This window comes from Artemia franciscana, chromosome 14, assembly GCF_032884065.1.
Source record: "Artemia franciscana chromosome 14, ASM3288406v1, whole genome shotgun sequence".
Lineage (NCBI taxonomy): Eukaryota > Metazoa > Arthropoda > Branchiopoda > Anostraca > Artemiidae > Artemia > Artemia franciscana.
The window spans coordinates 38021690-38037790 of record NC_088876.1 but is presented as its reverse complement, the minus strand read 5'-3'; the positions used below and the strand labels follow the sequence as shown (position 1 = coordinate 38037790).

Below are 16101 nucleotides of genomic sequence, written 5' to 3'. Positions count from 1 at the left end.
TTGAAGTATAGATTTATAAATGGGGGATCGCTGGGCGGAACTAGAGACACACTTGGGGAAAATGAAGGAACGGTTGGATGAACGGAGACAGAGGCCTTCAGAATTATTAATACTAAAATAAGATAATAATTGAGGAGGAAGATTTTTATGGTAAGCGGAGTATGCTAGGTATAGATTTAATTTTTTGATGATTTGTTCAAAAGGGATAATACCAAAATCGGAGTACAGGTCCTGGGTGGGATATAGTCAAGGCAGCCGAAAAACTGCTTTGATGGCACGGTTTTGGGCAGATTTTAATTTATTGGTAACTGAAGGAAAAGTGTTGCCCCAAACAGATCCACAGTATGAGATATATGGGTAAATAAAAGAGTAATAAAGGGTGACAAGGATATCGGGAGGAAGAAAATAATTCGCACGATTAATCATACTTACCTGTCGCAAAATTATGGCTCTGATGCAGGACACGTGTGTTGCAAATGATAGGGAGGAGTCTATGTGGATACCAAGAAACTTGGCAACTTCGACCTGTGGGAGGAGATTGGTAGAATATTTTTGGCCAAGTGCTTGCTGAGCTTCATTTTTTTGTAAGGGGTTCGAAATAATACAACCTGACTTTTCTTGATGTTAATGGTCATGCAGTTAACTAGACACCACTCCTGTACTCTATTCAGAAGGGTTTGAGTAGAAGCGACGACGGATGGTAAATTAGGACCGGCGATGAAAAAGTTGCTATCGTCAGCAAAAAGTACTGGGTGCACTGATGGACCCAGGTCCGTAACCAAATCATTAATATAAAGGAGAAAAAGTATTGGACCAAAAACAGAACCTTGTGGGACGCCCCTTGGGACAGGTAGGGGATGTGAAGTCAACCCGCCCAGACTCACACTCTGTACTCTACCAGAGAGATAAGAGCCAAACCAGGAGAAAGGAACTCCACGAATCCCTAAGTTGTTGAGTTTACTTAATAGAACACCGTGATCAACCATATCAAAGGCCTTAGAAAAGTCCAGAAATAAGCCCAATACAGTATTTTTAAGGACAAGTTGGGAACGTATAAACTGTGTGGCGTCAATTAGTGCATGAGCAGTTGAAAATTTGGAACGGAAGCCATATTGATGAGGAGAAATCAACGAATCTGAAGAAGGAATCCCAAATAAAAAGGGAGAAAGACGTTGGAATATAATTCTCTCGAGCACTTTAGATATAACTGGGAGAAGTGAGATTGGACGATAATTACTTATCTCAGACGGATCGCCTTTTTTATGAATCGGGATAACAATTGCTGATTTAAATATTTCTGGGAAGACTCCATTGGTCATAGACAGGTTTGCTATGTGCACAATGGCTTCACAAACATAGGAAAATACGGTCCTAAGAAGCTTATTACTTATGCCAAAGAAGTCAGGTGTACTACTATTAGAGAGACATTTGATAACTTGAAGCACCTCTTTATGATCAGTTCGAGAGAAAAACATTGATCCAGGATTTTTGCTAGGTTGTACTGACTGGGAGAAGGAACAGGAGTTAGCATTTGGAATATTAGTGAAATAATTATTAAAAGCATCCGGTACTGAACTTGGGTCAATTAATCTGCCACTGATGTCCTTAAGGTTAAGAGGTACAGATCTTGAATTTCTTTTTTTTTAAAGAATTTCATTTGTTGTTGACCAAATTTTTTGCAAGTTCCCTTTGCAATGAGAGATTTTTGAATGATAATAATTTTTTTGCTTCCAGGACAAGTTTGGTATATAAATTTTTGTATTTTTTTATAATTAGTCAGGTCAATAACGTTACTGGTTTTGCAAGCTAACTTATATAGGTCATTTTTTCGGTAAGAAGAGATTATCAGGCTATTAGACATCCAGGGGCGTATATGGGTAGTTTTTCGGTTTGATTTACGAACTGGAAAGGTTGAACTGATAAGATCACTCAGTCCCTGTGTAAAACCATTTGTGGCTGAATTAACATCCTGACAATCCAAAACCTTGGACCAGTCGAAGGATTTCAAACGACCCGTGAACCTTTTCATATTCACAGTATTATATATTCTATTATACGTAGGGGTTTTAGTTCTAGAAGGTTGAGTAGCTGGTAGGGAGGGTAGCGAGAGATGGATTGGAAAGTGATCTGACAGGTCAGAAAATATTATTTTGGAGGACAGGTGGTTTCCCAGGGAAGTGGATACAAAAATGTTGTCAGTTACAGTACCTCTAGACCTCACAGTATCAACTCTAGTAGGAAAAAGGATTGTGGGAAGAAGACCACTTGAGGTGAATGTTTCAAAAAAGGTATCACAATCATTATTATTGCTAACATTTAGTAAATTACAATTGAAGTCCCCAAAAACTATGGCCTTCTTTTGTGGTAAATTAATAAAACTAGAAAAATCATCAAACAGGTTACAAAAGAAAGGGGTCAGAAATGAGGGGGGCTTACAAAATAATGAAAAAATAAAAGAATTCTCGTCAACACTTATGTCTACTATCATTGAATAAATGCATCTATTGTTTATAGTTTGCGAGAATAAGGATTCACAGTCTAATAGCCTGGTGAATTTCAGACTTGACCGGATGTAAAGAGAAATGCCGCCAGAGGACTTGGTTAATTTTCTTTCAATATGAATAGCTTGAAAACCAGGGAGGGAAAATTCATTCTTATCATCAATTTCTGAAAGCCACGTTACCGTTATTCTAATTACGTCGAAAGGGCAGTAACCATTAATTAAAATTAAGTCTTTAAAATTAGCCCACTTATCCCATATACTTCTGATGTTAAAGCAAATTACATTAAGTTTGGTCTCTTCCATTAGCTTAGGTTTCACATTTTTCACAAAATCAAAATTGTCGAGATTTTCACAGTTAGTTTGGTTTAAAGGGCTATCGGCTATCTAAGGGGCTGGTAGGCAAATTATTTTGGTCATCGTAATAGTTAAAAACAACATTATTATACAGTGATAAATTCGTGAGAAACGTAAAATCTTGTACGGTGCACATTTAAACATCCATTGTGGTCTGAGTTTCATCATCTCCTTGATTACAATATTGGAAATCTTCTTCAGCCGACGAGCTGTCATTGGTGGTAATTTTGGACTGGAATGGAAAGTTTGCCGTTTTTTTGTTAGATTTCTTGCCTTTGACTAGGGCAGTGGCATTGACTACCGTCTTGGGGGTTGTGGCAATTTCAGAGCCTGCATTGATTTGATTTGCAGTTGAGTCTACAGGCTTAACTAGCTTTGATGCGGAATCTATGTCCTTTTTCATGGAGGATAATTGAGCCATAGCTGTTTCTGATATGTCATCACCTAGGAGTTTAGTGATAGCTTTCTTCTTGAGAATATCTTTGGTTTCCTCAGCTTCATTACTAACCTCAATTAAGTGACTGACTGTTAGATAAGTTGCAAGCCTTTGCCATTCTTGGCTATTTTTAGATGAATCTTTTGGAGGGCAGGATGTTGAAGTAAACTTAGGTAAAGGATGGGGGGAATGACTAGAACCTTGAGTATGAACATTATTTGCCTCTTTTGGAAATGATACTGTCTTTGCATCTGCTACAGCAACTGTTGCTTGGCTTCTACTCGGCTGATGGGGTTTGGGTTGCCAAGGGATTCTTGCAGCTACAACTGAGTAGGGTAGGTTCATTTTATCAGATGTTCTAAGGATTAAAAATCGCTTTTGGTGAGCTAGGCAAGATTGTTTTTGGAGGGCTGTGTGTCCCTTACGGTTACAATTTCTGCAGGAAGGGTCTGACTCAGGGCATTCACTAATTGCGTGGCCTGTTTTCCCACACTTAAGGCAAGACGGATGGGACTGTTTGTAGTGTTTTTTGCTGTGGCCGTGGGCCAGACAAGTGGAGCATTGTAGGGGCTTAGGCTTATAAATCTTGTAAAAAAGAGACATACCGTAAAAGAATATTTCTCCACTTAGCTCAACTTTGCAGGAAATGAGGATTGAACGGCTAGGGTGAAGAAAACCTTCTTTGTTTAATCTTAGCCTTATTGCAGTTGAAGGATTGATGAGAAGACCTGAAGAATCTATTAGTTCAGTTTGTATTCCTACACTTTTAAACTGGTATCAACACCATACAGCACATGCTTGTGTAACTTTTCCACATCTTTTTTTGTGGCTAAAATTTTTGAGCCACCAAGAATTATTTCTTTGGATTTTTACAGGACATGGTCCGCCGCCTGAAAAGACGTAAAGTAAATATCAATAGACTCGTCCTGCTTGAAAACAAGTTCAAAATTCACCTTGGTGATCAGAAAGACAGCTTTCCTAATTTGCATTATTCGATCTTTTGAAAAGGGTTGGCCATTGGTTTTCTTGATTGAGACAGTATAATAAGTGGGGTGATCGTTAGCACTTGTTTCTGGGACACTTGAAGAGAGGGGTTGCACTATCGTTGGTGAACGAGTTTCATCCCTTTTCCTCTTTTTGCCAGGCGTCTCACCTCTTTCATTAGAGTTAGTTTCGGCTAAGGCCTGAATTCCTGACAAGTGGCTAACAGTTTTGGATCGCGTAGTTGGGGGTGGGGTTCTAAGAAGAGTTTTATAGGTAGGTTGGAATGGTGACCGGCTAAGGGTTTCAGTGGGAGTATCCTTCTCGGGTGGTAGCCTTAGGGGCTTTTTCCCCATCATTTATTCCGACGAGTTACTGCAGATTCACAAAATGTTAATCAGTCTTAATCACAGCTTTTAATCAGCGATAACACCAATATATTCAATTATACACTAATAATAACTCACTTTGTATGAAGTGAGCAATCCCTCACAATTAAGTCCGCAAGTTATTTGCGCAATCTAACACAATACAGTACAAAAAGTAATCCGATTAGGTTCATAAGCTAGTTCCCTTTAGTTCAGATACTAAATTCTCATAAACGCTTCTTTATTAAACACTCTAACCCCATCCATGGACGACCAGTTTTCCATTTAGCCCTTGGCAGTTGGTCAAAAAGCTTCGGCAATCTGTCATCCTTCATCCGCAGTACATGCCCAAGCGATTTCAACCTTTTCCTAATGATAAACATAGAAAGTGGGATTTAACCACATTTTTGGTACAGTCTACTGTTTGGTACTGTTTGAATTACAGTGAGTCAGTCGGGTACCCAAGACAATCCGTAAGCAATTTCTCTGGAAAATATTTGGCAAATCTTCATCCACTTTTCGTAGTGCCCATGCTTGGTAACATTGTTTGTCCAATGTTATGAGTGCTGCTTTCAGTATTCTAATCTTATTTGCGGACATTTCTTTCAATTCTTTCAAGCTTTTTTAATTCTGAAAAACAGCCTGAGTCTTAGCTATTTTACTTTTAACATCTTCGCTGCTCCCATTTATTTTAATAATAATACTACCAAGGTAGGTAAAGCTGTTGACCTGATCAGTCTTTTCATTACCCAACGTCAGCTCTTCCTCCTCGCTTATTCCTAGCATTAGCGACTTAGGCATCTTAGCATTAATTTTCAAACCTATCCTAGCACACTGAGCTTGTAAAACCGCTAAAATTTCCTTCATTTTGCTCACAGACTATGAGAAGAAACTAAGTTCAGGAAAGTTTTTCCTCCCCATTTGATTCAATGTTCTCCCGTTGACTTTCCTGTGCTCCTTAAGACAAAGTCCATCAAAGTGATTCATATAAAAGAGGATGGAACATAGCCCTACTTACCTTGGTGTCTCATAAATATCGTTTTCTTCTTTTGCAAGATAACTTGTAATTTCAGTGATTTTTTTGCTAATTTAATGCTTTTTCGAGAATATAGTAATCATCTATCTGATCTAGCAATTTTTCAAAAAATCAATAGATTTGTTTTCAGCTGGTGGCAGGGTTACCAGATGGGCTTGTTTTCCGCCCCGTGGGCATGTTTTAGCTGTCAGGGGTGGGTTGAATTTTGAAGTAGATGTGGGGTGAGAACGTGGGCTTTTATTTAAAAATGGGTTTGTTTTGGGCTTATTTTGACAGAAAGTTCGGGACCGTGCCAAAATTCCAAAATCACTTTGGCTCAGCAGTGACTATACATCGAAACGACTTTCTTTAACGCATGGAACGCTATTCTGTATTTTTTTTCCGTTTAGGGAATTTATTTCCAAATGGTTCTGTGTCTAGGATGCAAGCTGAATAACGCTAATTTAAGTGAACAAACTTTTCAAGTTTCTTATCCTAATTGTTACGAGAAACTTGATTGCTGCTCAGATTAAGGCAAGACTTGAATTTTATGCAGATCTTTCCTGTTTTGATATATTTGACAGACTTTGTAAAAAGGTTTTGGTTGATGTTTATAATATATCATTATGTTCTTGAAACCATTTCTGACCGAATTTCAATGGGCCAACTTGCTGTTTCAGTACAAACACGCTGACCAATTTTATATTTTTAAAGAGCTGCAGGGTTTTATGCTAAATCTCCTGCGTAGGATACTCCACTTTTCTGTAGTGTCTGTGATGGTTAACATAGACCTTGAAATCAAATACTTGCCACCAGATAAACTTGATAACGGACTTAAGTTCCTGATTGAACTGGTCAAATCTCAACTTTCCGACGCAGAGAAGAGCAAAATCAAAATGCGGTTTTTGGTTTTCCTAAAAGCTGCGACTTAAGTGGTGCTTAAACAAATGCCTTCTTCTGCTCTGGATTCGTTCCTCGAACTGAAATTCTTACCCCTTGCGACATGCTTGTCTCAATTACAACCCAATTCTGAGACTTGATATTGATAATTGTTGTTACCACTAATATCAGTATCTTGGAGAATCAGTTGATGAAACTTTTGGACGCTTATTAGTCATTTGTGTGTGGGGGGACAATCCCCAAAGATTTCTCTCAGTTCTTGATAGTTGTCCTACATTATCTTGATGTTGTTGTGGTATCCCCTTTTATTGAGTTAGCCAGGAGAGCATTAACCTGTTGAGTTTGCCATTTAGAAATGCGATAGTGGAACGACCCTTTTCTATGATGAATATTAGTAAGAGCAATATCTGAAACTTTATTCTCTTGCCCCTGTTAAACCCCGTGTTGATTAGTCCCTATGACAAAATCAACACCTTTTTTTCATCTTTCACGTAAAAAAACAAAAACAAAAAAATGGCAATAAGATCCATTACACACTCAGGGATTTGAGGCTCAAAGGAGACTACGATATTATGTAAATCAGTTGTTTGGCCATCAGTTTCTTTGACTTCACAACCCATAAAAATGTCACTATTGATAAGAAGCATACACTTTATAGGCTCAAACGTCGAGCAACAAGAACCACATGCTGACAACTCTGAACACGACCATTGAGTTTAACCCGGGAAAGAGCATAAAGGCTTTGGTATTGTCCCCGTTCTCATGAATGCTTTGGTAGACACAGTAACTTAGCTAAATACATTGTGCCTTTCTGCAAGGCTAGTTGTAAGCTCTGGAAACTCACCGTACGCGCAAAATCCTGCAAATTGTCTTGCATGACAATTCTTTAGTCAATTATGCGCATCTTTCAGTGTTTACCAATATTTTGGACTATTAGATACTTACGCAAAGAACGTGTAGCAGAAGAAATACATTGAAAAAAATCTATCAATATAATTGAGTATTTCTATCCAAACCAATTGAATCCAATATGAATAAATCAAATACAAAGCAATGCAAAAAAACAAACACATATACTAATAAGGGAAAGGGACATAAGAATAAAACCCTCTCCCCAAATTTGGGTTTAACGCGTAAAAAAGTAACAAAAAGACATCTGAACTTTTTTTGAAGATTTTTCAAAGTATTTTCTGTTAAACTCGCTTTTATTTTAATTGCATGCAGTTGCCGGTGAATCTTATTCTTGGTGCAACTCATTGCTCCTAAAGAAATCACAAGAGACGTGTTCCAGCCAATCCTGAGCAGCATAAAAAATACAGTAAGCAGAACAAAAACCAACAGATATTAAGATAAGAAAAAATTGCTCTTATCATCTGTTTAGATTTAAAGGCTTTATCAGCTTTGGTTATGCATCATTATTTCTCTTTGTTGCTTAGCACTTCTCCGCTATGAATTTTATGATAAGCATAAGGCCTACAACCCCTTCTATGGTGTAAGTCGTGCATATTTACCCTATTAAATGGACCTCATGGAAAATTGTTACCAATGCTACTTTTCCTAACTGTAAGTCTGTGCTGAGACAGGTAGGGCTTGTTTTTTTAGACTATGAAGCGTTTTCCCACAGCCACCATTGGGCAACTTTGCCTAGCGGCAGCGCTGGTTGTGATGAACATCTTTTTTTGAAATGTTCAAATACTAGCGGGAATACATTGGATTGACTTGGAAACATGATACCGTAGTTTTCATCATTTTCCTTTAATCTAGATTGAGTCCCAAAACTAGTAATTTCATTTTTTATTTCTCCTATTCTAAGTCCTAACAGGACATTTCATCTTCTGATCAAAATACTGTAGGCTAATTACAAAATTTAGGAGGTCATTGGCCTATTTTGTAACTCGGTAGGAGATTGGTAAATTTCTAGATCAATTGCCCATTGAGATTTTTAGGAAAAAGCCTTGATGTGTCTTCAGACTTTGAATTTGATAGATTTGGGGTTGTTTAAATTACTGACACAGAAATGAGGTGAGCATACCACTTGATGCCTTTTTTTTACTATTTCTGAAATAATTAGGCTATTGCATTACCTAGAAATTAAATTTTAAGCCAATTACATACCTTCAAAGATGATAGCTGTTTTCTTATTTGTGGCTAGCCTACATGCCTAAAAGACAGTTAATAAATATCCTACAACTCTCACTTTTTTGTATGCAGAATAATTTTGATCCACACATTTTAAATACAGCTCCATTATACTTTATAGCCTTCTTTCAGAATCAAAATTTCATTATGAAAACTTATTGATAAAACTCTAGTTTAAGGGGTGGTCACTGTTTTGAAAAGTTATCCAGTTAGGCTAGATGAATAGAGCTTTCAGGGATGTATCCAGCACCTTAACAATCTCCAAGGAAGATATTTTGGTGCACCAATCTCTACTCCCTCTCCCCTTGGAGGGCATTGACCATTGATTATCTTTAATAACATTTGTGTCATCAAAGTGAATTCTTTTAAAATTGCTCATCTCCACAAGTGAGACACAGTAATAGTGATTTCACCCATATAGCTTCAAAATCCTGATTTATAAGGTTTTAAATATCTGTAAAATTGTTTCTTAAATTTAGGAAAAGTAAATCCTTGATGTGTTTTAGAATTCTAGTGAAATAATATGATCACATTTTCAAAAACTAAAGCCAACAAAAAGAAATTAAAAGTTAAAAATTGAGTTATAACATTGCTTGTCAAAACTCTGATAGGTATAGACCTTTCATGTATGCAGTTTTAAGCCCTTGAAATAAGATATAGGCAGATAAAGTAGCTAGGCACTACCTTCCCAGGCTGTACCTTTTAGCTCTGGATTTATTCCTGAAAGTTTTATTCACATAACAAAACCTCTTTCCAGGAATTCATACTAAAAATCCCATAGACTAGGACTTTATAAAAATAAAAAATAATATATATCTTAGAGGCAATGTACATATTTGACAATGATGAGGTGGGTTAAAGTAAATTTGAAACATAAATGAATGATTAAAAGTGTAATTTAGAGACTGCTTGCTATCTTGAAAGGTACTTGAGTTGGAGGCAACTCTAGTTTTGCCTGTAGTAAAAGCCAGACCTTTCATATATGCAATTGAAAGCCCCTGAAATAAGATATATATATATATATATATATATATTTATATATATATATATATATATATATATATTTATATATATATATATATATATATATATATATATATATATATATATATATATCTATATCTATATATATATATATATATATATATATATATATATATATATATATATATATATATATATATATATATATATATATATATAGATATATATATATATATATATATATATATATATATATATATATATATATATATATATATATATATATATATATATATATATATATATATATATATCATGAAAAGAGAAATCACCAATGCAACAGAACAAACACACAAAAAAAAAGAAAAAAAAAAAAAAGAGAGACAGAAGGAGAAAAGGAAGACTGTTTTCCTAAATTAGTGACTAATATAGATCAGCACTTGAATGAGACCTTAACCCTACTCATCCATACAATCACATAGGTCAAACAGCATAGCCATACACAATCAACCATAAAGAATAATCTGTGGACAGGCAGTCATGTCGTCAATAAGTATAAGTTGCCATTTACCAAACAATAGAAAAAAATACTAAAGACAAATAATTCAGAGGCAACAACCTAACACAAGGGCTCATCAGGAGAATACACTGGCCTATATAGGGTTTCGCCACTTTAAATTCTCTACCCAGCCAAGTGTTGTGGCTACCACAGAATATCCATGGCATCCCCATGTCAGGTATCACCCCCAAAATACATGCCTATGAAAGAAAAAAAAAACAGCAAATGTAAAACAACCAAGTAACACCAAAACAAGCATATCCTGTTAATATATCCCTCTTTTTAGCAACAATAGGTAAACTAAATATAATAAATTTTACCAAATCACAAATATTAACACATTGCAAAAAACCTGAATGAACTAAACATTTATAGAATTCATCTTTACATTGTGACTAGATTTAAAAAAAAATCCACTCAATTAGAAACACAATTCAAAATAAATGGCACTGCAACAACATTTCTCAAACCTCCAAAATTAGTTGAAAATTTCTTTAAGTATTTCTAGATAATTCTTTTGATGTTTATTTAAAAGTTTGTTATAATGAAAACTAAATTTTTTTAAATTGCCAAGTTAATTTATTTGCAGAAAAACCTCTTGAAATCAATTTTTGGCTTAAGATTTTACATCTATTTTTAAAATCAATATAATTACTACAAATCCTTGCATAACGAAGTAACTGTGAGAAAAACGCTGAATATGTGATATTTGAGTGTATATTACTTTCAGGGAATGGGAAGCAATGTTATAACTCAATTTTTAACTTTTAATTTCTTTTTGTTGGCTTTAGTTTTTGAAAATGTGATCATATTATTTCACTAGAATTCTAAAACACATCAAGGATTTACTTTTCCTAAATATAAGAAACAATTTTACAGATATTTAAAACCTTATAATTATTATTATTATTATTATTATTATTATTTAAAACCTTATTATTAGTATATCATATATTAGGTCTTCGCATCCAAGAGCATTGTTTTTCCAGAGGCCAAAATAATTTCAATAGTTTAAAGAATATGAAAATTGGAACTTTGAATGTTATGAAAAAAATAACTATTGTATCAACATTTGATTGACAAATTCTGACAGGTTGAGTTGGACTTATTAGAAGTTTCAGAAGCTCATATCCATGGGGTAGGAAACATGAACATTGGTGGTAACACCTATGATGAATAAGGAAGCTGCACAGTCTTGTTTAGGTTGGGAAGGCATTAGCAATAGAATGCTAATCACTCATTTTATGACCAACAAATTCAGTATATATTCAGTATATAAATTCAGTATATAGGTATCAGCTATAGAAGTATATGCCCCTGTAGAACCAACTGACAGAGATACTAGTGACTCAATTTTACATAAAGCTAGAGAAAAAAATTTATAGGGTCTCAGGTAGAAATATGGTGTTTTTGTTAGGAGATTTTAATTCCCAGGTCGGTAGATTTGTGGTATGGTATCCTAGCCCAGGGAGGGATATATGGTATCATAGCCTAAAAAAATAATATGTCTCCTGATGCTCATAGTGTGGTAAGTTTCTCGAATATGGTGTGTCTGAGGCTGGAATAAGTTTCTGTGAATCACAAATATTAATTTTTAGAAAAGGAAAGTACCTAGCAAATTTAGGAAAATCTTAATTAAACCACAGCATAAGAAAGGTGATAAGAGTGAGTGTCATAATTATCAAGGCATTAATATGACAAATACATTAAATTGATTAGTGCTATGCATAAGAATAACATTACTGTGGTTAATGTAAAAAATGAGTTTAGCATCTATCCTCCTTTATATAAATCATTTTGATGGATTTTGTCTTAAAGAGCACAGGAAAGGCAATGAGAGACCACAGAATCCAATGGGGAGGAAAAAAATTATGTACTTGGATTATGCTGATGATTTAAGCATCCTAGATGAAAGTGTACTAATACTATATACAATATACTATAATTGCCAGGTATTAGTCAATCCAGAATAGTCCCAGTTAAAGATAGGAATGGGGCAACAATTAGTGATAAGGGAAAAGTGAAAGAAAGGGAACATTTTTAGAATGTACTAAACTGAGATACAATTGCAGGAAAAGATATAGATGAAAATTAAAAAGTTTTTGATACCTTGGATGTGAAGGAAGGCTTGTTATGTGATAAAGAATTAGCAACAGTACTGAAAGGATTAAAAAATAATAAGGCTCCAGGTGCTGATAGTGTGATAAGTGAGTTTCTTAAATATAGTAGTTCTGAGGTTAGAAATAAGCTACTGAAGATTATAAATATGATTTTTGAAAAAGGGGAAGTACCTAATGATTTTATAAAAACCTTAATTAAACCACTGTATAAGAAAGGTGACAAGAGTGAGTGTTGTAATTGTTGAGGCATTAGTCTGGTGTCTGTAGGTAGAAAATTACTTAGTAATATGGTACTTTTTAGACTGAGAGATGCTGTAGACTAAGTTTTAAGGGAAGAACAGTGCGGTTTTAGAAAAGGTAGAGGGTGTGTCGACCAAGTTTTCACTCTTAGGTTAATAATTTAGAAGTCCCTTTGTTGTCAAACACCTTTGGTTCCCAGTTTTATCGATTATGAGCAAGCTTTTGATTCTGTTGATAGAAGAGCGTTAGCAAAGGTCTTATCCTTATATGGTATACCAGAATAATACAGTAAAGTGATTTTTGCTATGAACAAGAATAAATCTGCTGCGGTTAAGGTAGGAAATGAGGTTAGCAACTGGTTTTGAATTAAATCAGACGTTAAGCAGGGTTCTGTTCTATCACCCTTTATATGGATCATTTTTATGTGCTTGGTCTTATGGAACAAAGGAAAGGCAATTGGAGGCCACGGAATCAAATAGAGAGGAAAACGCTCCTGGACTTAGATTATGCTTATGATTTAAGTATATTAAATGGAATTGTGAGATAAATGAATGAATTTTTAGAGGTTTTGCAAGTTCAGGGTGCTAGAATAGGCTTGAAAATTAATCTTAAGAAGACTAAGTCACTAAGGCTAGGAATAAGTGAAGATGAAAAGGCGACGTTGGGTAACAAAAAGATTGATCAGGTTGGCAGCTTCACTTACCTTGATAGTATTATTAGTAAAGATGGTGGGAGCATTAGAGATGTTAAAAGTAGAATAGCTAAGGCTCAGGGTGTTTTTTCACAGTTAAAAAAAGTTTGGAAGAATAGGAAGATATTTCTGCCAACCAAGATTAAAATATTGGAAGCTACAGTGATGACAGTGGTCAAATATGGCTCTGAGGCTTGGGTGCTCTGAAAAGCAGACGAAAATTTACTAGATGTTTTCCAGAGAAATTGCCTACGGATTGTTCTGGGTACCCGGCTGACTGACCATATTTCAAACAGTAGGCTGTACAAAAAATATGGTTCAATCCTGCTATCTAGGGCTATAATGAAAGAAAGGTTGAGATTGCTAGGTCACGTTCTATGGTTGAAGGATGACAGATTGCCAAAGATTGTTCTTTTTGACCAACCGTCTGGGGCTACATGAAAAGCAGGTCGTCCTCGTCTGGGTTGGGAGGATGTCAAATAAAAATTTAAAGGGAATAGGAACTTCCTGTTAGGGTATAAAGAGGTAGGCCTTGAATAGATTAGGCTGGAAGAGGAGCGTGCATAGCTGTGTTGACCTCAGGCGGCTTGGTGTTGCAGTGAGTTATTAGTAGTAGTAGTAGTCGTAGCTTCTGATCAAAATTTTGAGTTTGTCATTTTGTTCAATGTAGTCCAAATGTCAAATAACTATTTTTTGGATTTGAACCCTTCCTCAAATCCTTGGGTTAAAGTCTATAAATTATGCTAGTTACTCATCATTAACAAACAAAGTTTTTATGAAAGGCGAGGTTGTGTAAACTTTAGAGGAGGCTCTTTCAATTGGACATCAAAATTTATTGCGCTCTTATTTAGAGTCAGAAAAATCTGACGGTAGCCAGCTCCCCCCCTCGCACCCATTTTTCCCCAAATGCGTCCAATCAAAATTTTAAAACAGTCATTTTGATCTAAATCGTCAAGAATTCAAATATATAACTTCTGTGTTGAAAAAATGCCCATAGCCATAGGGTTTTTAACTTATGCAAGCTGTCCATTGTTAACATATAAGATCTTGTCGAAGGGTTAATTGTATTAACTTTGGAGGGGGCTCAATTGATTGGAAATTGAGACTCTTAGTGCTTTTTTGAGAGTAAAAATTGATTAAATGGCAACCAGCCGCCCTTCCCCCACCCTTTTTTCAGCGGTATCTGTTCAAAATTTTGAGGTAGCCATTTTGTTAAAAATAGTCCGAAGTCCAAATGTCTATGCTCCCCGATTGACCCCCACCCCAGCTCCCAGGGTAAAGACTGGGTTATGCAAGTTGCTAATTGTTACTTTGACACTTCGTTTCATTTGATACTTGAATTTACTTATTTATGGAGCAACTTTTGTTTATGAGGCAAGGGCTGTGAGATATGCAAGTCACTTATTGTTACTTTGTTCACTTTGATATTTTCTTACTTACTTTGATATTATTACTTTGATACTAATTTGGGTGCTTTTATGTTGAAAGAAATTGGATTGAAATAAGTTGTTTGAAAAAACTGGAAACTTTGGCAATAAAAAACTAACAGAAAATAATTTAAAAAAACTTTCCAAAAAACAAGTTAATTAAAGAAAAGTAATGGCCATATTAAATTTAAGATCAGCAGAAATAAAAACTTATAATAATTGAAACTCGTACATTCAGAAATTACTATTAAAGAATGAATGAAATGAATAAATAAATCTTAAAATGAGTAAAACTTAAATTGAATATGTAAATCAAACTTAAAACGGACAAAGTATCTTTTATGAGTAAAGAAAAAATAAAACCTAAAATGAACAGAAATTAAATAAACAATCATAGTGAACAAACATACAATATAGGCTACACTAAGTAAATGAATAAATAAAACGAGTAAAATTTAATTTAAAATGAAAATCGAGCTTAAAACGAATAAAAATCACTACAAACAAGAGTTTGGTTACTGATTTCTTCCCTGACTGTTAAAGCAAAAGACATGGAATTAACGACGGCAGCGCAAATCACATTGAAATGCAAACGACAATTTTGAATAGCAAACTGTAGTTAAAATTGGAAACGATATTTTTTGGTGTCCATGGCGCCTTAAGAAATTATATGAGAAGATAATGAATCTAAACGGCTAAAACAAAAGGCATGGAAAAGTATCTGAGGTAATGATGAGAGTAGTAAAACAAATGTATTTTCTGCCCCATAGAACTCATCCATTCAATTTATTTCATTTTCAGTCCATTTTGCATCAGTTTAATATCAATTATTTCACATTTTTACAATTCTCCATCCCTACATTCAACTTGAAAAAAGATCCTTAAAAATTAGATTTGGTTTTTTTTATCCTTTTCACAATGTGAATTCGGGTAAGGATCCCACCCCATCAATTTACCCCATATACAATTGAGTTTACATCATATTAAATTAAAATTTTCCGTTATTTTTCTAATTTTTCATCCTGAGCTTTAAGGTTGTAACAGGTCTTGTGAAATAAGAATTTGATTATAATCCATTTTTCTTATACTACCAATAAAATATAATAATTCAAAATTTAGTGGATTTTCAAGTCGAAAATAATTTATATATTAACAAATAATTCGCATGATTGCTTTTCTTTCTTTTAATTAACTCTTTCTCTTTTTTCAAGAGATTCCGTTATTTTGAGTTCTGGTAACAAATCCAAACACACGTCAACTGAAATGTCACCAGAGACCTGTCAAATGTAACACAAAAAGAATAAATAAAGTTTCTCTGCAGGCCTAGGATGGCCAAGTAGAAAGTTTCTCTACAGGTCGATGATGGCCAAGTAGAAAGTTTCTC

General features: G+C 34.8%; 1 protein-coding gene across 2 annotated transcripts in view; it reads left to right on the top strand.

Annotated features, from left to right (window-relative positions):
- The first annotated feature begins 8209 nt into the window (after positions 1–8209).
- The window catches only part of LOC136035682 (uncharacterized), a 46566-nt gene continuing 38674 nt past the window's right edge, over positions 8210–16101 (top strand). Inside the window, exon 1 of one of the 2 annotated variants that reach the window (XM_065717609.1) lies at positions 8210–8338. The gene's annotated coding sequence lies outside the window, so the exon portion shown is untranslated. The remainder of the gene's footprint in view (positions 8339–16101) is intronic. The other variant, XM_065717610.1, reaches the window with a different exon arrangement.